Genomic DNA, 19,305 nt, shown 5'->3' with positions numbered 1-19,305 from the left:
AGAAAAAGGATCTTTATTGTTGCAGCTCAATTCTCGTATTTTTTAAAATTTTTGTTGTTTTTTTTTAATTTTTGTTTGAAAGAGAGAGAGAGCACAAGCAGGGGAGAGGCGGGAAGAGGGAAACACAGAATCTGAAGCAGGCTCCAGGCTCCGGGCTCTCAGTACAGAGCCCGACACGGGGCTCGAACTCACAAACCGAGAGATCATGACCTGAGGTGAAGTCGGACGCTCAACTGACTGAGCCACCCAGGGGCGCCTCCATTCTTGCATTTTAAAATTCAATTCTCTAGGTGTTTAGTTTCACAGAATTTGCCTCCACCATCTTTCCTATGAAAACTTGAAATCTCAAAAAGCTATAGTTAAAACTTGAAATAAATGAAATGCTTTAAAAAAAAACAAAATATTAAGTAGATTACCCTGAGAATCAATATAATTCTTTGTTTGAGTTGACACATGCGTCTTTGAGAGGGTTTTTAGTCTTCCCACTTTCCCTAGAACGCAGTGTATGCTCTGACTCACCCACCATCCACCCCAGATCTATGTGGGCGCATTTTCCCTGGCTTGAGTGACATCTCAGGATCCTTGCATACAACGCATACAGACCTTTGGAGACAAGCATGAAATGCTCTTGGATCCAGGCTTGCAGAACTGATCTCTCCCTCTCTCAGTCTGTGTCTCTATCTCTCTGTCGCTCTCTCTTCCTCACCTTCCAAGTATCTAGAAGCTGCATTTTGTTGCAAACTGGTCATCCTGTCTTCCCAGTCATGAGTCCGTCCCAAGGCAGAGGCAGATTGGAAAATTATTTCTGATGATTAACACATCTCTTCTGTTTGTATCCCTCGTTAAGCAGCTAAAGCTTCTCTCCTCTCAGATTTATCCCCGAAGATTTATCTCTTCTTCAATAGAACACGATTGCTACCTAATGACCCTAGACAGTGTTGTAAACCAGATATGACTGGATGCCATGAACAGTCTATTTTCACCACGTATCAACCTTGGATCAGGATTCCATTTTTCTTCTTTCTCTTCTTCCCTCACTTTCCTCCTCCTCCTCCTCCTCCTCCTCCTCCTCCTCGTCCTCCTCCTCCTTCCAATCCCCCAAATAAGATTTCTTTCATTTGGAACAACACATGTGTTCATTAGACATCTTCACATTTGGTCTCACTTCTTGGTTTTCAGCAGTTGAGTAGTTGAGTCCTTCCCATCCTCAAGACTTCTTTTCCACTGGGCATTTGAGTGGACTCTCTTTATTGCACAGACACTAACCAGCGAATTTAACTCTCCTGACTCTCTACTCGGCATGCACATATGCAACCACTATCTTCAGATGAGTAGCTGTGCCATACACGGTATGATCTGGGTTCTTAAAACATCTCCCCCTTCTCCTTCTTGAAACTACTCAGAGGAAGAAGAAGGATAAGAAAACCAAAATCTTTGTTTTCAGTGAAACAAGGAAAGGATGCAATAATATATGTAATAGTCTGGCAAAATAGTAACATTCATGCATAGCCCATATGGAAAGAAGTTCAGGGAAGCCAAGGAGAGATCTCACAGTGAATGAGAAAATACCACATCACAGAAAGTCCCACCAAAACTATACTCGTTAAAGGTGAGAGGAGCAGTCTGAAGGGAAAATTCTTGCCCGCAACAGCACTGGGCCAACTGCTGATTGTAGAAAGCAATCCTGGATCTGATTTGTTTCAGAGGAACAGAGGAGACAGTGCTTCCTGATCAATCACAAAAGCAAGCCATGTTTCCAGCAAGCAGTCAGACTTTGGCAGTTGAAGAGATGTCCAATGTATGGATCTTTCATATATATGAGACACTTTTGCAAATGGCTAGGCCAGGAAAACCGTCTCATTTAATGACAAATGATAAAAAGAACTATGTTGCGAGTATATAAACATAGTATTAGACAAAAAGGAATAGTAGCAAGACTTCTTAAAAGATGAGGAATATTCATAAGGAAAACTTTCCCATAGGGCTGATAAAAGTTACGGACAAATATTTTGGCATGAATTTAAAATGAAATAATTTAATGGAAGAACAATGTCTATGGCAAGAGGCTACCCGTCAGAAATGCCAGCATTCAAGGGGAAAATGGGGAGAGAACAGGAAACAGGTGAAATGTGAACTTGAAGAGCTTATTTAATAGATGGAAGAGGAATAACACCATTAAATAAATGGAGTAAAATTAACAAGTATCTAAAGATAGATACTGCAGAATATACAACATAGGTTAGGGAGTGTAGAAATGAAAGGAGGGAATAAAACAAAAAAATACCAATGATACGTGTGCATATGACAAAGAAAAGCAAGTGATGTACAACATACGTTCAATTGTATTTGTAAAAGGAAAGAAAACACACAAAGTGATAGACCAACACGAACATGTATGATATAATTCAAGAAAACGTTTCGAGATAAAAGATTTGAGTCTACAACACAAAGTGTCATAACGTGTAGGAGAAAGCTAAGGAGAACATGAAGAAATGTCTGTAAGATACTTTAAACGAGAGAAAAAGAACCAAGGGTTTTGTAACGAGCAAACCTATTATAAATAATAAAGATAAAAGCCTATAAGCAGACGGATGTAGGCACTTGAGAAATCAGATTATACTTTTCCCCCAAATGCTTAAAAAACCACAAAACGAAGAACTGGAGCCAAATGAAGATGAAAGAAGTTTTCAGAAATACTTGATGTAAACATTAGCCACATTTGGTAGCAAAACTATCACTAAAATAAGCCTGAACATTTGATTGGCAGAGTAGAATAATATGATTTATGTCTGAACACTGTAAAAGTAATAAAAATCATAAAATGTAGGAAAGAGAATTGGAAATGGAAAGAAGAAGGCGTATGCTACGTGCCTCACCTCTAATAGCTGGAGTTCAAAAACCTTATTTCAAGCAGGAGAACTGAAATCATATTTAGTAGTTTAAGGAAGATACTAAGAGGCATTGACTGTGATAACGGTGAGCGAGATGATAGATGATTGGAGGACACGTCTAGCATGAGAACTAGAGTAGCCGAAAAAGATGCTTAAAAACAAAACAAAACAGAAGACCCTTGTTGGAAGGCAACAAGATTTGAGGCACCAAGATCCAGGTAAAGAAGCGCACAGAGGTACTTGGATGTTACTTTTTTTCTCGAGGAATTTGTTGAGTACAACATGGGAGTTAAGAAGAGAAGAAAACAGAAGCTTGAGAGGACAAAAATCTGAGCAGAGTTACTGACCACCCTACAGATTTAATGTGCAAAACTTGGACCCTAGAGCTTAAGACTCTCCAGGAAGAATGCGCGTTTGTGAACACCTTGAGTGCTCAGTTTAAGCCCTCTCAAGGGTTACACATTATGAATAGGGATAAACACGATGTAGAGCATTCCCCAAAACACTGAATCCCTGAATGGATTAGTAATTCTGCCTCTAACCTAATTTCCTCTCATCTAACTACAACGTTTTTATTTATTTTTGGGACAGAGAGAGACAGAGCATGAACGGGGGAGGGGCAGAGAGAGAGGGAGACACAGAATCGGAAACAGGCTCCAGGCTCCGAGCCATCAGCCCAGAGCCTGACGCGGGGCTCGAACTCACGGACCGCGAGATCGTGACCTGGCTGAAGCCGGACGCTTAACCGACTGCGCCACCCAGGCGCCCCCTCTCATCTAACTACAAAAACAAATCCTCTCTAAAGGAAATTAGCAATGTCAAGTGTCTTAAATTTTCTGTGTAATTCACCAAACAGAATAGAAGGATTTCAATCAGAAATTATCAAGCAAATAGATGATAAGACTACATGTTCAAATATCCAGGGAAATCAAAGATGATAAAACAGATCCAACAAGATCTTGATGACAGAGTTGTAAGATAGGATCTTAAAAATAACTTTGATTAGTCCATTCAAGAAATTAGAGGGGCGCCTGGGTGGCGCAGTCGGTTAAGCGTCTGACTTCAGCCAGGTCAGGATCTCGCGGTCCGGGTTCGAGCCCCGCGTCAGGCTCTGGGCTGATGGCTCAGAGCCTGGAGCCTGTTTCTGATTCTGTGTCTCCCTCTCTCTCTGCCCCTCCCCCGTTCATGCTCTGTCTCTCTCTGTCCCAAAAATAAATAAACATTGAAAAAAAAATTAAAAAAAAAAAAAAGAAATTAGATGTAAGGATGGAGTTCAGCACTACACTTGAAACTAAAACATGATCAAATGGAAATTATTAACCTGAAAAAGAAACTGAAACTAAGAATGTGTTTGTCAGCAAATTAGACACAGCTATAGAGTGAATTCTTGAACTGGACCTTAGATAAGAAGAAAGTATCCAGACCAAATTATTGAGAGGAAAATGGATGAAAGTTACAAAACAGAGTATAAAAGACATACAGAATGTAGTCAAAAGTATGGCATATATGGAAATGGACTTGCAGAAAAAAAAAATAGAGAGAAAACAGTGCAGAAAAAGATATTTAAAGACGAAATGGCTTATAATTTTTCCAGAGAGATAAAAGGTACCAGACCACAGACTCAAGAAATGCTAGATACCCCAAAAGGAATAAATACAATTAAGATATTCCAGGGGGGTGTCTGGGTGGCTCAGCCAGTTGGGCATCCGACTTCGGCTCAGGTCATGATCTCGCGGTTTGTGAGTTCGAGCCCCGCGTCAGGCTCTGTGCCGACAGCTTGGAGCCTGGAACCTGCTACGGATTCTGTGTTCCCCTCTCTCTCTGCCCCACCCCTGCTTGTGCTCTGTCTCTCTCTGTCTTTCAAAAATGAATAAACATAAAAAAAAACTTAAAAAAGAGATATTCCAGGGTTTATTGTACTTAAAAAAGCTGAAAACAAAAGAGAAAGAGAGCAAAATTACAGCTCTTAAAAATAGCCACAATAAGCCTAAAAACTTATTTCTCAACAGGTACAATGGGAAGCAGAAGATAATGACATTTTATGCCCAGTAATGATATCTTTTAAAAATGAAGGTAAAATAAAGACTCTTCAGACAAACAAAGCAAAGAAATCATCACAAGCAACTTTATACTAAAGGAAACACTAAGAGGAGTATTTTTAGGCAAATAGACAATGATCTCATAGGGAAGCATGGAAACACAGAAAGGAATCATCTAAATGATCAGTTAGCGTATAAGGAAATAATACCTTCATATGTGCGTGTGTGTGTGTGTGTGTGTGTGTGTGTGTGTGTGTAATGGAAAGATATAATATATGAGAGGGGGCAGGAGGCACATGGATTTAAAATATTCTAAGTTTCTTTCAGTACTAGATACGATAAAATTACTGAGTAATATTGGATTTCATAAGTTAAAGATACTTGTTGAAATCTCTAAGGCATCTACCAAAGAAAAACTAAAAAAATAAAATAAACAAAGGTCTCTGCCCCCACTTCCTCTACAAAATAAATAAATAAACTTTTTTTTTAATTTTTTTTTCAACATTTATTTATTTTTGGGACAGAGAGAGACAGAGCATGAACGGGGGAGGGGCAGAGAGAGAGGGAGACACAGAATCGGAAACAAGCTCCAGGCTCTGAGCCATCAGCCCAGAGCCCGACGCGGGGCTCGAACTCACGGACCGCGAGATCGTGACCTGGCTGAAGTCGGGCGCTTAACCGACTGCGCCACCCAGGCGCCCCAATAAATAAACTTTTTAAAAAAGAAAACAAACATTAGAATCATAGGTTTAAGCTCAAGTAGGATAGTAATTTCACTAAAAATAAAGATAAAAATTTTAGACATAGGAAAACAAAATTACATTATATTCTTACAAGAAGTACATTTTACATAAAAGAATAGAAAGTTTTAAAGAGCAAGGATGTGAAAAAATATGCCGTGAAAATGCTAATCAAGAGAAAAACTGGTGTAACTCTAGCAGTATCAGATAGGCAAGAAGAAGTTCTAGAGATAAAAAGGAATGTTTAAAACAATAACGACACTCTTAATGGAATAGGAAAATATAATGATTCTACATTTGTAGGTTCCCAATAATAAAGCTTCAAAATATATGAAGCTAAATTGAAAGAGCTACAGAGGTGGAAAAAAACCATTATCATGAAAAAATTCAAAATGCTTCAAAAAACAATTAGCAAATGAAAGGAAAATGTGAAGGGTATACCTAACACTGAGACCCTATTCTATTTAAAAAACATTGACAGCAACAATTACAGAGTGTCTATTTTTTCAACTGTACAAGATATATTTGGTAAAACTGACATAAAACAAATGACAAGAACTGTCAAAGAACTGAAATCATATGGACTATTCTCTCTGGCCACACTGTAATTAAGCTAGAAGGCAATTTTTTTTAAGATAAGAACCCATCTTCCCCCCACCTACAAATAAGCAACACCCTTCTATATAACCTATGCATCCAAATCTATTTAGAAACCATAATGGAATTGGGGCGCCTGGGTAGCTCAGTCGGTGAGGCATCCAACTTCGGCTCAGGTCATGATCTCAAGATTCGTGCGCATCGGTCTCAGTGCTGTCATGACAGCTCAGAGCCTGGAGTCTGCTTTGGATTCTGTGTCTCCCTCTCTCTCTCTCTCTCTGCCCCTCCCCAACTTGCACTCTGTCTCTGACTCTCTGTCAAAAAATAAACATTAACTTGTACCCCAATGTTTATAGCAGCACTTTCAACAAGAGCTAAATTACGGAAAGAGCCTAAATGTCCATCAACTGATGAATGGATAAAGAAGTTGTGGTTTATATACACAATGGAATACTATGTGGCAACGAGAAAGAATGAAATATGCCTTTTGTAGCAATGTGGAAGCAACTGGAGAATGTTATGCTAAGTGAAATAAGTCATACAGAGAAAGACAGATACCATATGTTTTCACTCTTATGTGGGTCCTGAGAAACTTAAAAGAAGACCATTGGGGAGGGGAAGAAAAGAAAAGTTAGAAAGAGGGAGGGAAGCAAACCATAACAGACATTTAAAAACTGAGAATAAACTGAGGGTTGATGGGGGTGGGAGGGAGGGGAGGGTGGGTGATGGGTATCGATGGGGCACCTGTTGGGATGAGCACTGGGTGTTGAACAGAAACCAATTTGACAATAAATTTCATATTAAAAACAATAAGTAAACATTAAAAAAATTTAGAAATCATAATGGAATAAAGAATATACTCAATCAAATAATATTAAAAATAAAATGTATCAAAATACACAAAATGCAAACAAATCCATCTTACAATGAAAATAAGTCATAAATGCATAAATCAGATAAAAAGATAACATAAATATTAAATATTTAAATTTTTTAAAACTTTTACTTATTTATTTTGACAGAGACCAAGACCTCATGAGAGGGGGAGGGGCAGAGAGAAAGGGAGAGAGAAAATCCCAAGCAGGCTCTGCATTGCCAGCACAGAGCCGGACATGGGGCTCAAACCCATGAACCGTGAGATCTTGACCTGAGATGAAACCAAGAGTCAGAAGTTTAACCGACTGAGCCACCCAGACACCCCTTAAATATTTAAATATTTAAATATTTAAAGCCATTTGTAAAAAAGCAGCTAATTCAATTAGAAGAAAGTGGGAGGGAAAAAAAATAAATAGTCGAAATTAATAAAACCGAAACAAACTACATACACTGAGAAGCTAAATGTTATTTCTTTAAAAAGATAAATAAAATTGACATAAGCCTGTCAAGACTAATCCTCCCTTCCACCAAAAAAAACAAACCCAAAAAACAAAAACAGGGAAGACAGTCAAATATAGAGGAATATCTATATCTGGAATGACAAAAGGAACATTGCTATGGAACTCAAAAGCAAAAAGAACATACCATATAATTTCACATACATAAAACACTGGACACGAAAAATGAGTCTGTGGTAAAAAAAGAAAATCACAATAATGCTTGGTTCTGGGGGGAAAGGGTGATTCACAGCGAAGGGCATGAAGAAAGTTTCTAGGGTGATAATGACATTCTGTATCTCGGTAGGGGTTTGGTTTGCAAAGTCAAAACTCTCCAGATGGTACATCTAAGACACGTACAATGTATAATTTAACATATTTTACCTTCAAATTAAAAGAAGTAAAAAGAAAATTGGACACAGACTAATACTAAGCATTCTGAAGTAGCTGGAGGAAACTGTACTGACATTTCCAACTTTGAAATTTATTAAAAAATAAGATAAATGGGAGAATGGAAAAGGAAATAAATGAACAATGAGGTATAGTGAATATGCATTGCAGAATATGAGTGGTTTGTATACAGGTGTTCAATGTAAAATTCTTTACTTTCATATGTGTTTGAGATTTTCATAGTAAAGCACAGGAGAAAGAAAGTAGAATGATCAACTCTATTCTAATAATTTGAAAATTTAGAGGAAAAGAAAAAAATCCCTAGTAAAACATGGCTTAGCACAACAAACATACAACGAAATGGAAAATCTATGTAACTTCTTGCCCAAAACAAATTGAATTCATGTTTAAAAATCTTCCTACAAAAGAAAATTCCAAGTTGATTGAGAATCCAGAAGAAGACTGATGCTTATAAGAACATTTGATGTCTTTCAATACACTGCAGAGCAATTGAAAAAGGGAAAAATTATTTTCTTAATAAATTGCCCTGTGCCAATTGGATACACAGAACATTAGAAACTATCTCAACCCCCTACCTCACTCCAAATAAAAAACTCAATCCCACATTTACAAGATCAGAAGGGATGGGTAAAATAATAACATTTCTGAAATACAACATGGGAAAATGTTTTATGACCTTGTAATAGGAAAAGATTTCTAGCACAGTACAAGAAAGCACTCCCCCACATTGAAAAAGTGAACAAATAGGAGTAAATTAAAGCTAGGCACTTCTACTTATCAGCAGGTAGCTTTCAGAGAACACAGCTCCCCGTCACAGAGAGGCTTATGTTACAGCTGAGTCTCAGCAAAAGACCAGGAAGGGAAGTCACTCAATCCCTTGGCTCTCCGCGATCACTTGATTGGTGCCGGTTTAAAACCAGTTCTATGAGTATATCCTTACCATTTGGGTGTAAGACGAAAGACCGGTCCATTTTTCCTCTCTTGAATTCTATTGGTCATCAGGGAAATGCAAATATAAAAACCATTCCCACCAAAATGAGTAAAATAAGGGACAAATATAACCAGTGGTAGCCAGGGAATGGACAGCCATGGCTCTCATTCAGGAACTGTGAGTTGGTGCCGTAATCTGGGAAAACTTCCTGATGGCTGAGGTTGAGCGTACTCACACCCTGGGACCCAACAATTCTACCCCTGGTGTATACTAAGGTGGCCCAGTACTGCCTGGACTGAATTTCCAGGCCAAAGTGCAGGGAAGGGAAACCAGGCAGAGCGGGACAGTCTCCCAGAGTTGAGAAAGGGCTGGGCGTATAACACAAAATTCTGAAGTGATGATAGAAAAAAAATTAATAAAGCTAAAGATATAAAATAGTGAAGAGTTCTTTGGAGCCAAAGCCTCTTAAGCAATTCTGAAAGACAAACAATAAAATGGAAAAATATATATGAAACATATAATATACTCAGAGAGCTAATCCCCCCATATGTAAAGAGCCTTTGATACTCAAAAAGAAAAATAGACAACATCCATGAATAGATAGCGCATAGGAAAGAAAGTAAAAGTGGCCCTTAATAATGAATAGGGGTTCAATCTCACTCATACCAAGAAGAAAGGCATATGAAAATTACATTAAGGTGTTGATTTTCACTTATCAGACTAGCAAATATCGTATGTGAAAGCAACAGAATTAGGGAAGATGTGGGGAGACAGGTGTCCCCACACACCTGAGTGGGCATTTTCGTGGTATAAGCTGTCTGGAAGGCAAGCAGGCATTATCTGCCAAAGTCACCAAACCATGTACCTTTGATCTTATAAGTCCTCTTGTCACAATGCATTCTAGTTATGCCAGCACATGAAAAGAGAGACAGGGCAAGGTTCCCCACCCCAGCAGCATTTGTAAACGCAAAAGACTGGAAACAACTCAGGTGTCCACCTACACGTGAGAGATGAGTTCTGGGTCCATGCAACCATAAGATATGATAATATACGGATACTAGAAAAAATAAGAGACCCTGTTATATGCTAGTAGGGAAAGATCTCCCAGATGATGATCCTATTGTAAAGTTAACAAAAGATGGCAGGAAAGCGTATACGTGTGCTGTCATTTGTGTAAAAATGGAGGAGAGGAAAGGAATATTGATGTTGACTTTCTACGCACGGAATACCTCAGTAAAGACAAAGGAAAAACAAAGTGGAGGCGAAAAGCAGGATGGATGAGAAAAAAGGGTGGGAAGGAGCCGTTTCACTGTGTTCCTTTACATCTTCTCTGATATTCGAACTGTGCGGCTTCTTTTTATCTGTATGTCTACATAAAATGTAAGTCATTTTAAAGGACACCACATGGAAGATGATGAATATGTTTGTGTTCAGAAAATGAATCCGCTCTAGTTATTAGGTTGCGCTCTTCCAATAGGGCTGCCTGGAAAGGCTGATGAATGATTACGTTTTTTTCATACCCTTAGCATATTAGACATCCATGTGATCTAGTCCGTGCGACAAGAAACGCGTAGAAGGAGTGAAAATCACAAAGTGAGTGTTGTCATAGGCGAAATGCTGCTAGTTGGCAAAAGCAGAGGCCCAGGAGAGTGGAAGAGAGAGCACTGCATACCTGGGTATGTCTGGGACACGTGAAGAATGAGTGTTAACAGGTCTGGAAGAGTGGTGGCAGCCAGGTCACAGACGACTTTCAGCGTAAAACTTGGTGTGAACCCTATGGTTTTCCATGGAGCAATGGATATGTGGCATGACGTGTTTTCAAGACAAACTTAAACTTGGCCCCCTCATTCTGTCAGTATTTTTTACATAATTGCAATGGTTCCACCCTTTTGGTAGACACCTTAGGATATCCATAAAAGCTGCATGCGTGACAAAATGCGTTCAATGAATTGCCTGTTTTCAAGAGCACTGCTAAAGAGGAAAACCCCAGGAAGCATTGTCTGACTAAAGCATTTTGAAAATCGGGTGGCGCATAGTCTGGGACATGAACATGCTTGAGGAACTGTTATAAGCAACAGCACGGTCCTCCCTAGGCCCTGTGTTTCCTGACCCTGGACAATATTTGGATGAATAAATAAATATTCAGAAGGTCAACATAGAGCATTTGTCTTTTTGTTGTTGTTGTTGCATAACTGTAGAGAAGAGCTTTGAAAGTTCCTCTTTGGCAGCTGGAAAAGTACAAATGCAAGAGTCTCAGCAACATCTTCGTAGGCTTGTTTATACTTCGCCTTAAGTGTCTAGCTACTTATGTAATTCTGATAGACACTGCTAAGTACCAGAAACAGTAAAATCATGTCTAAACACTGTGGGATGTGCCACGGGGAAGGAGTCTGTGAAGACAAGGAAAGGGAGCAGAGAGGGAGCACTGGAGAGGAGTTGGTCATCCCAACTTGTGCCAAGGCCAGCCTGGGCTCTTCAGCCCATGGGCCAGCCACAGCTAGGGTGCTCCCCCACTCCAGCCCCGGCCTCTGTACCCAAGAGGGAAGGAGACAAGAGTATCCCAACTGGTAACATTTCCAGAAGCTACACCGGAGGGAAAACTCACAGGCTGACATAGTATTGCATATACATATGAGTTTTCTTGAGAAGAAAGTACCACTATGTAGTATTTGGCAGAAATTTCTGGCCTTCTATGTGCCTAGCGTCATGCTAGGTTATACCTTGAGGCGTCTTGAGAACTGGGACCAAATTTTCTAAATGTTATGTACTTACTATGCTATCCCTCTCCAACACACACACACACACACACACACACACACACACAGACACTGAGGGGGTCGCCTCAAGTCTCTAGACTTCTCTGACTATACCTTCTGCAAATTAATCCTCAAACTGACATATTGGGGGGTAAGAACATGCATGAACATAGAATAGGGTTATTAATGAAAAATCACCTTGGATATATTTACGTATTTACAGCATATTTACAGTTACATGACCTAAAAACTTATTTCTTTCCCTATTTCTGAGTTTCTTAATGAAGACACTAGCTGCATTCATGATAAAGTGGAGAGCTCTCGCGGAGTCCTCAGATTCACTGAGCCTCCGTGTTGTACTCTGAGCGGGTCAGCATCCTGTTTGCCACAGCTGTCCTGATAGAGGAGGTCACGGTGCCATTCATCCTTCTGGAGAAGGATGCGATCTACTGTGCCCCCCCCACCCCCAGACAGAACTTCCTTGTCCCAGATAGGACCCAATAAAGATCTCTCCCGGGCATGTGCAAGAAGCGAGGTGCTAAACATTGTGTCTCCCCGGAAGAAGCTGACTTAGCAAGCAACCTGTTCTAATAACCTGTAGGGGAGAGGCAAGGCTGAGAGCGTTGGAACATGTGAAATTCACACCCATCCTTGGAAAAGGTGTAAAATCCCAGCGTCCTAGGATATTTTTTTCTCACTCCTGCAACTACTTGGAATATTTGGACAGCCTGAGGGGCATTTCTTGGTGACAAGATCTGGTTGGGATCAGCCAGTTTGATTAGATTGTATCATTATTTATTTATTTACCTAATTGATTAGCATCATGTTTGTTCTTAGATATCACTATCCATTAATAGTGGGATATTGCGCTGAGTGCCTTATATACGCTGTTTCATTTGCTCCTCTGTCAACACTGTGAGTTAGGTACTTTGTTCTCCCCACTTTTTCACAGAGAGGGAGAGTGAAATATTTTAGCAAATGGCACCCAGCACGGAAGTCAGAAATCTGGGATTCAAATCCAAGTAATCAGACACCTGGGTCCACCGTAGACACCACACATCGACTGCACTTGAACCCCTTGGAGCCCAGAGATTTACCCAATCTGGGGCAATATGCTCACAGACCTGTGAAGACGCACCATGTTGCAGGCTAATTCAAGGTCATGGCATTTCAGACCCCCCAGAGGAATGGCAGGTAGCGGCATTCAACTGAATTTTCTGCCTAAGAAATGTAGGCCAGGTAGCAGCACAGGGAGAAAAATCACCAGGCGATCAGAACAAAGACTATGGTGGATAAGGAAGCACCTTCCAGCTCTAATGGTGGAGCTGAATTTGCAGCAGATTCTTGTCATAGTTTTGTAACTAGGACTCTGGGCCTGCTGTCTGGGTTCTTGTCATGATGCCTCTGGCCCCTAAAAGATGCCCTTGCACTGTTCTTTGCTGCGACTCAGCAGCAGCCGTCTGACCAGCTTGCAGACCAGCTTTCACACGTGGAAATGGATCAGACATTTGTTCACCTATAATAGTTGTCTGAGGTGCTAATCCTTACAAAAATAGGTCAGCATCTTTTGTCCTTATCTTGGGATCAACTCCACAGCAACTCAACTGGGGGAAGCCAAAGCACTTTGTAAACCAAAATGCTTAATTTCTGCCACACAGACTTCCCTGTTAATGGATACACTGGCCTGAGAACGTGTTTGGGGACAAATTCTTCATTTCAGTTTATTCTTCACAATGAAATCAATCTTTCCTTGGCCTTTCAATAGGTCATGCTTCTTGGTCCTCTCGGCTCAACTACTTAGTGGTAAAAACATGCAGGGTGACCATGCAGGCAGCTGGGGGGAGCTTGGGACCTTCCAGAGTTGCCACCAGCCAAGCCACCAGTAAAGGTGAGGGCCACACTTTGGTCTCCACCTGACAAAACCATACTTCAGCCACCCCTGACTTCCATGCACAGAGTCTCTAGAGTCTCATCAGCAACACATCCAGCAGTCTTGCCAGAAAGTGTTTATTTCATGTAATCTTTTGGATTAGAGACGAATTTCTTCTTTTTAGTTCTCTCTCTTCCATTTCCTCCCTCTCCACCAACAAAAACTCATCAGCCCACGTGGATAGTCCACCATCTGCTGGAAGGATAAGCAGAGAAGTGGTGGATGAGTCCAACAGACAAAGGGAAGGAACAGCGAGAAGCAGGGAAGAATGTTCTAGCCCTTTCTAGACATGGGGAAAACCCAGCCATCTATCCACAAATACAAGCAAAGTTCAAAGTAAGTGTCAGATTTGGTGCTTAGCTGCTCTTGAAAAATCAACTTAAGTTGTAAGTTGTTTGAAGGATAAATTCAGAGCAGGAAAGTCTTGAATTTGCCCTTTCTGGATAAAATTTCTCTGTTGCAGTGCTAAGACATAAAATTTAACAAAATTTAGAAACACATTAAGAACCTCTCTTGTTCTGTGACTAGAGGGCCTTTCAACATAAGAGTACACCCTTAGCCTGCTCTTAATCTGATGTGAATAGTGAGCATTTTCTTAATGGTAGAATAGTCATTTCATTGCACTTTAATAAAGATTAACTTGATTAAGTACCCATTAACTACCCACTACCTTATACTTATCCAGTTCCAACTCACCTAAGGGTGTAAGAATTACATCCAAGCATGAGACTTGGGGGGCATCAGAGGTGAACATCGGAGCTTTCGGGCAGTTATGAACTCTTCCTTCTTCAACAGTACATCTGTTTCAAGATAAGCTTTTCTCATAGCATGAAATAAATTTCAAATGTTTGCTTATGTTTGCTTATATCAAGACTTAAAAGACAAATAAACAAACACCAAACAAGCGCCATGGAACTTTCTAGAAAATTGATGTTACCTTGCAATAAAAACACCAAATTCGTAACTGTGGCAGTAAGAACCTTGGGTGCTGTTCAAGCTAATCCTACATTTAACAATAACGCGCAAGTTCCAACTGGGTGCAAAATTGATGAGAACATATCAAATTTTGTTAATTATTTAAGGGATTTAGATGGTACAACTTAGACGGGACTCCCAATGATCAGAAAACACAACTTACTTCCATGGTTTCACCCCATTACCATTTTTCCTGAGGACTTGGTAAACAGTATTAGGTAGGTAGTTCAGTTCCATTTAAAAAAAAATCACAACCTCAAACCTTCTGAATTCAAGACTTCTGTCTTCCCCTAGCTCAGGCCTAGAGTAAAGAAGGGAAGGTGCATCCATATCTTCGCTGCTTTTCACCTTAATATTCCATCCCTCCTTTTCTACTCTTCCCTCTGCCTCTGGCTCCTTGGGGATTGGAGTGGCAGGAGAAAAAAGAGGTGACGGACAGAAAGGATCTACTCTACTGAAGCTGCGACACTCTTGAGTATAACAGATAACTCAACGCACGCTTGCATTTTTTAACATATAGCCCTGCTGTAGGTTCTTCAGAGATCTCCTCTGTGTAGACCTGCACATGAACCGCTGCTGGCAGGAACTCTCCCCTCTGCCCAAGAGCTTCTCCACCTCTTCTGGGCATCGATATTTTATGGTACACCTCCCCCCTCCGGCTGCCTCTATCGTCTCAACCTGTGTAGGAAATTCTCAGGATGGCTCAAGCTTGCCTACATTCACAGGGTCTCATTGGCCCACAGAAGCACTCAGGCACTTTTGTTCTTCCATGACTGTTTACTCGCTCCATCATCAAGGTTTTTCTAGAAGCTTCTCACCCACAGACTTCTCTAGGCAACACACTTGCTGCGTCTCTCAAGCTCTTAGGGCTAACAGGTACTCTTCCTTCTCTCTTCTTTGTCCTTGGCCACAACAGTTCGGCTAACAGTTCAAGAACACACTTCTTGAAGCCAAAGGTCCAGCTTTCCTTCTGGAGCACTCTCACTGTCTGAGAACAATGCTGTCTGCCATCATCAGACTGGAAGCCAAGACAAAGAGCCATTCAGGAACCCTTTCCAAGGAAATCTTTTCTCCCCATTATCGTCCAATTGATCTCCTTGACTCCTTTTCTAAATTCAAGATGGCTCAGGATCCCAGATCACTTTGTGTGCATGTGGGGTTGGGTGGGGGTCACCCTCAGCATGTTCTGCATAGGGGATCTGGTCCTTCTCTTAAAATATGTGGTCACCTAACATCCTTTGCTTTCAATTTTCGTTGAAAAAAAAAGTCCCACTTAAGATCTGCTATTATGCATTATACGTCCAACTAGATATGAGGTCTGAATGGTGAGGGATCCTGTCACGTAGCTCTTTAATTTTTTTAAATGTTTATTTATTTTTGAGACAGAGAGAGACAGAGCATAAGTGGGGGGTGGGCAGAGAGAGAGGGAGACATAGAATACGAAGCAAGCTCCAGGCTCTGAGCTGTCAGCACAGAGCCCGACACGGAGCTCAAACTCATGAACCGTGAGATCATGACCTGAGCTGAAGTCTGACACTCAACCGACTGAGCCACCCAGGCGCCTCGTCACATAGCTCTTTAAGTCATCCCCACGTTCTTGTTCAGTGCATTTTGTACACTGCCCATGTACCAACCTACCACCTTACAAATGTGACGTATGTAAGATAGATAAGAAGAGATCCCAATCTGCTGTATGTAGCAATGTGGACATCTCATGTTAAAGCGTGACTAGTTACGTAATGATTCCCTGATTTTTAACCAACTCAGAATAAGTAACAAACAGCTAGTTCTCATTGCCCTGAAGACTAGGGCTTCTACTAGATTTTTAATAAATGTTTGCAGAAACACAACTCTTTTCTCTTAGTCACTTTCGCACACTCACTGTCTTTATCAATCTGCCTTCTATCCTTTTCCTTCATGGGTAATCTGTTTCCATACATTCCATCGTCACTACGCCACTGTGAATATCATCATTACCCTTGAAGGGACTAACCTTCAAGGACTACCCTTGAAGCTACTAACACTGCCTTTTTCAAGGGTAACTCATTGTGGCATAAATCTCCAACAAAGAGCACAGAACCCTAAACAAAGAGGAGGCCAGTGATTGGTTTTTGTCCAGGATGAGAACAAAGATGGTGGTACTGATTGGTGTTGATAATGGAATCACATGGATGTAGGTCTTCCAACTTGAGAGAAACCAATTTTCTAGCCTAGTCTTTCCACACCTTCCCTCCGTGCTGCCCTTCTGCACAGAGTATATGATATCCTTTTATTCACTAAACTCTGTCCTCCAGTCTTTAAATTCTCTTTTCCAGTCATTTCTAAGAGTTAGGCAATAGCCCAGACATTGAGCTCTTCCTTCTTTTCCCAAATGTCTATAACGAGTAAACTCTAACACATAAGAAAAGAACACATCCACTCCAAAAACTAGGAATAAGCACTATCCACATAAAAAAAAAAAAAAAAAAAAAAAAGATTCCAGATAACTATAATGCTTAAGGGACCACACTTAGAAAGTAATAGAGGGGCGACAGACAAAAACTCTGCTTGAGAGTACAGTCTGTCTCAGAAGTCAACAGGAGGTATTGCCATATTCCCCTACATGAACTATAAGACCTAGAGATGAAGTGATTCAAGGGGTGTCAGAAGGACACAGTTTGAGGTCTCTCTTACCTCTGAGAACCTGTAGCATAGAAGTCCCAGCAACATATACAAAAAGCCCATTGGGATTTCCTGGTATGGTGACCACACCATAATTAGAGAATCACCTAACCAAGACTTATTTCTGGTATGGCTAATCACACCAAGCAGAAAAGTAATTTTTTGATTTTTAGATTTCTTACTTAGCTTTTTTGATTCTATGTCTTTTCTCTTTAGGGCTGAAAATTTTGCTTCCCAGTGACATTAATATAATTACTTAGCAAAAGAGCACACGCACGTGTGTGTGTGTGTGTGTGTGTGTGTGTGCAAAAACTATCTTTGGAGGGTTAGAAAAAAAGGGGCTTTTCTTACCACAGTCCCCAAATTGTGTTTCCTTGTAGCTCTAGCTTCTTTGAATTTTTTTCTAGGAATTAGAACTAAAATACCTGATTTCTGTCAGAAACCAGTGCAAAAACTAGGCTGAGAGATAATACTTAGCCATTATAAAGTTTTCTTTGCAAATGTAAATCTTAAAGTTGCAAGGCCTAAATAAAGAGCCCTTAGTTCAAAGAGAGGAACTGACTGCACATTCATGTTAACTGTCTTCTTCTGAAATATTGATTTGTGTTCTCAAGTAAATTTAGAAGGACCTTACATTTATGACATTAGAAAAAGCCATTGTGATGAGGAGAAAATGTGGACCAGAAATGATTTATTTTTGCTAGAAGTAACATGTCAGTGGGAATAGTAAGACATTTGTAGGGGTGTTGTTGGGTTACCTGCCCTGCTCCTCCTACCTAACTGAATCCCACCCAGCCCCAGCTTCGCAAACGGGTCCTGACCAATCCCGTGCTCTGCAATGACAAGGAACAAGGGGGTAGGGCAGGGCACCCATGGTTTCTGGACATACACACACGTACACATACACACTTTTGGAAAAGTAATTACCTTGATGTCATTGGGGAGCAAAATTTTCAGCCCAAAGACCAAAGATAGAGAAGCAAAAGGAGCTAAACAAGAAATCAATGACCTTAAATTTGAATTGAAAATATCATTATGTGCACAGGAAGTTATTTTTATTTTTAAAAATGGGTATATCTGCTTCGCACAATCGATATTCCAGAAGCAGTAACAAGCTCCGTAAGAATGACAAGGATAGCTCCAGTTTTAGTCTGCAAGAACGATTTTCCATGAAAAGAAGCCATTTTTAAATGGAGAAATGATTAATTCCGCATACAGAGCAAGCAAGTGTACTGGATGAGGTTGTAACGTGTTATAACATGGAAACGGGAGGAAACATTCAATGGCCACTAGATTCAGGTCAAAATACGAACAGAAACAAACTTGAATAGGCTCCTAGGGGCCAAAGGTGGAACGATATAAGCATCAAAAATAAGGAATAAGTCAAAGCAACAGATATATTTTTAAAAATACATGAATCTGTAATGATGGGGAAAAATCTTATTGAGCTTTGAAGATTGCTAGGCCAAGTCTTTATTCTAAAAATACCGATTAAAAAAATGATCGGTAATACATCCTACTTTTCTTGGAAAAACTGTATTTCAAGATAACCAAACAGTTGATGAGGAAAATGGTTTCTTGGTTGGTGATTTACAGCTAAGAAAAGCGGTAGGAGAGACAGAATCAGAGTACTGGCATTTTACGCTGTTAATGAAATAAAGAAATAATGAGTCTAGACAGTAATCATCAATGGCTGCTAACAGCATCGTGTGAAGGGATAATGGCAAGGTTTCTAAATCGGTGCCTGAGCATCGATAATCCCTAAACTTGCTCAACCATCTTCCCATGAGGAAAGGAGGCATAACCCAGCATTATATGCCTCCTGATACCATGCAGTTAAGTACACAGCATCACCTAACAAGGGGTCTTGCCAGGGGCTCCTGGGTGGCTCAGTCAGTTAAGCATCCGTCTTCGACTCAGGTCATGATCTCACAGCTAGTGAGTTGGAGCCCCAAGTGGGGCTCTGGGCTGACAGCTCAAGGCCTGCAGCCTGCTTCAGAT

This window comes from Herpailurus yagouaroundi, unplaced genomic scaffold (genome assembly GCF_014898765.1).
Source record: "Herpailurus yagouaroundi ecotype Mexico unplaced genomic scaffold, PumYag 165, whole genome shotgun sequence".
NCBI lineage: Eukaryota > Metazoa > Chordata > Mammalia > Carnivora > Felidae > Herpailurus > Herpailurus yagouaroundi.
This window is presented reverse-complemented; position numbering follows the sequence as displayed.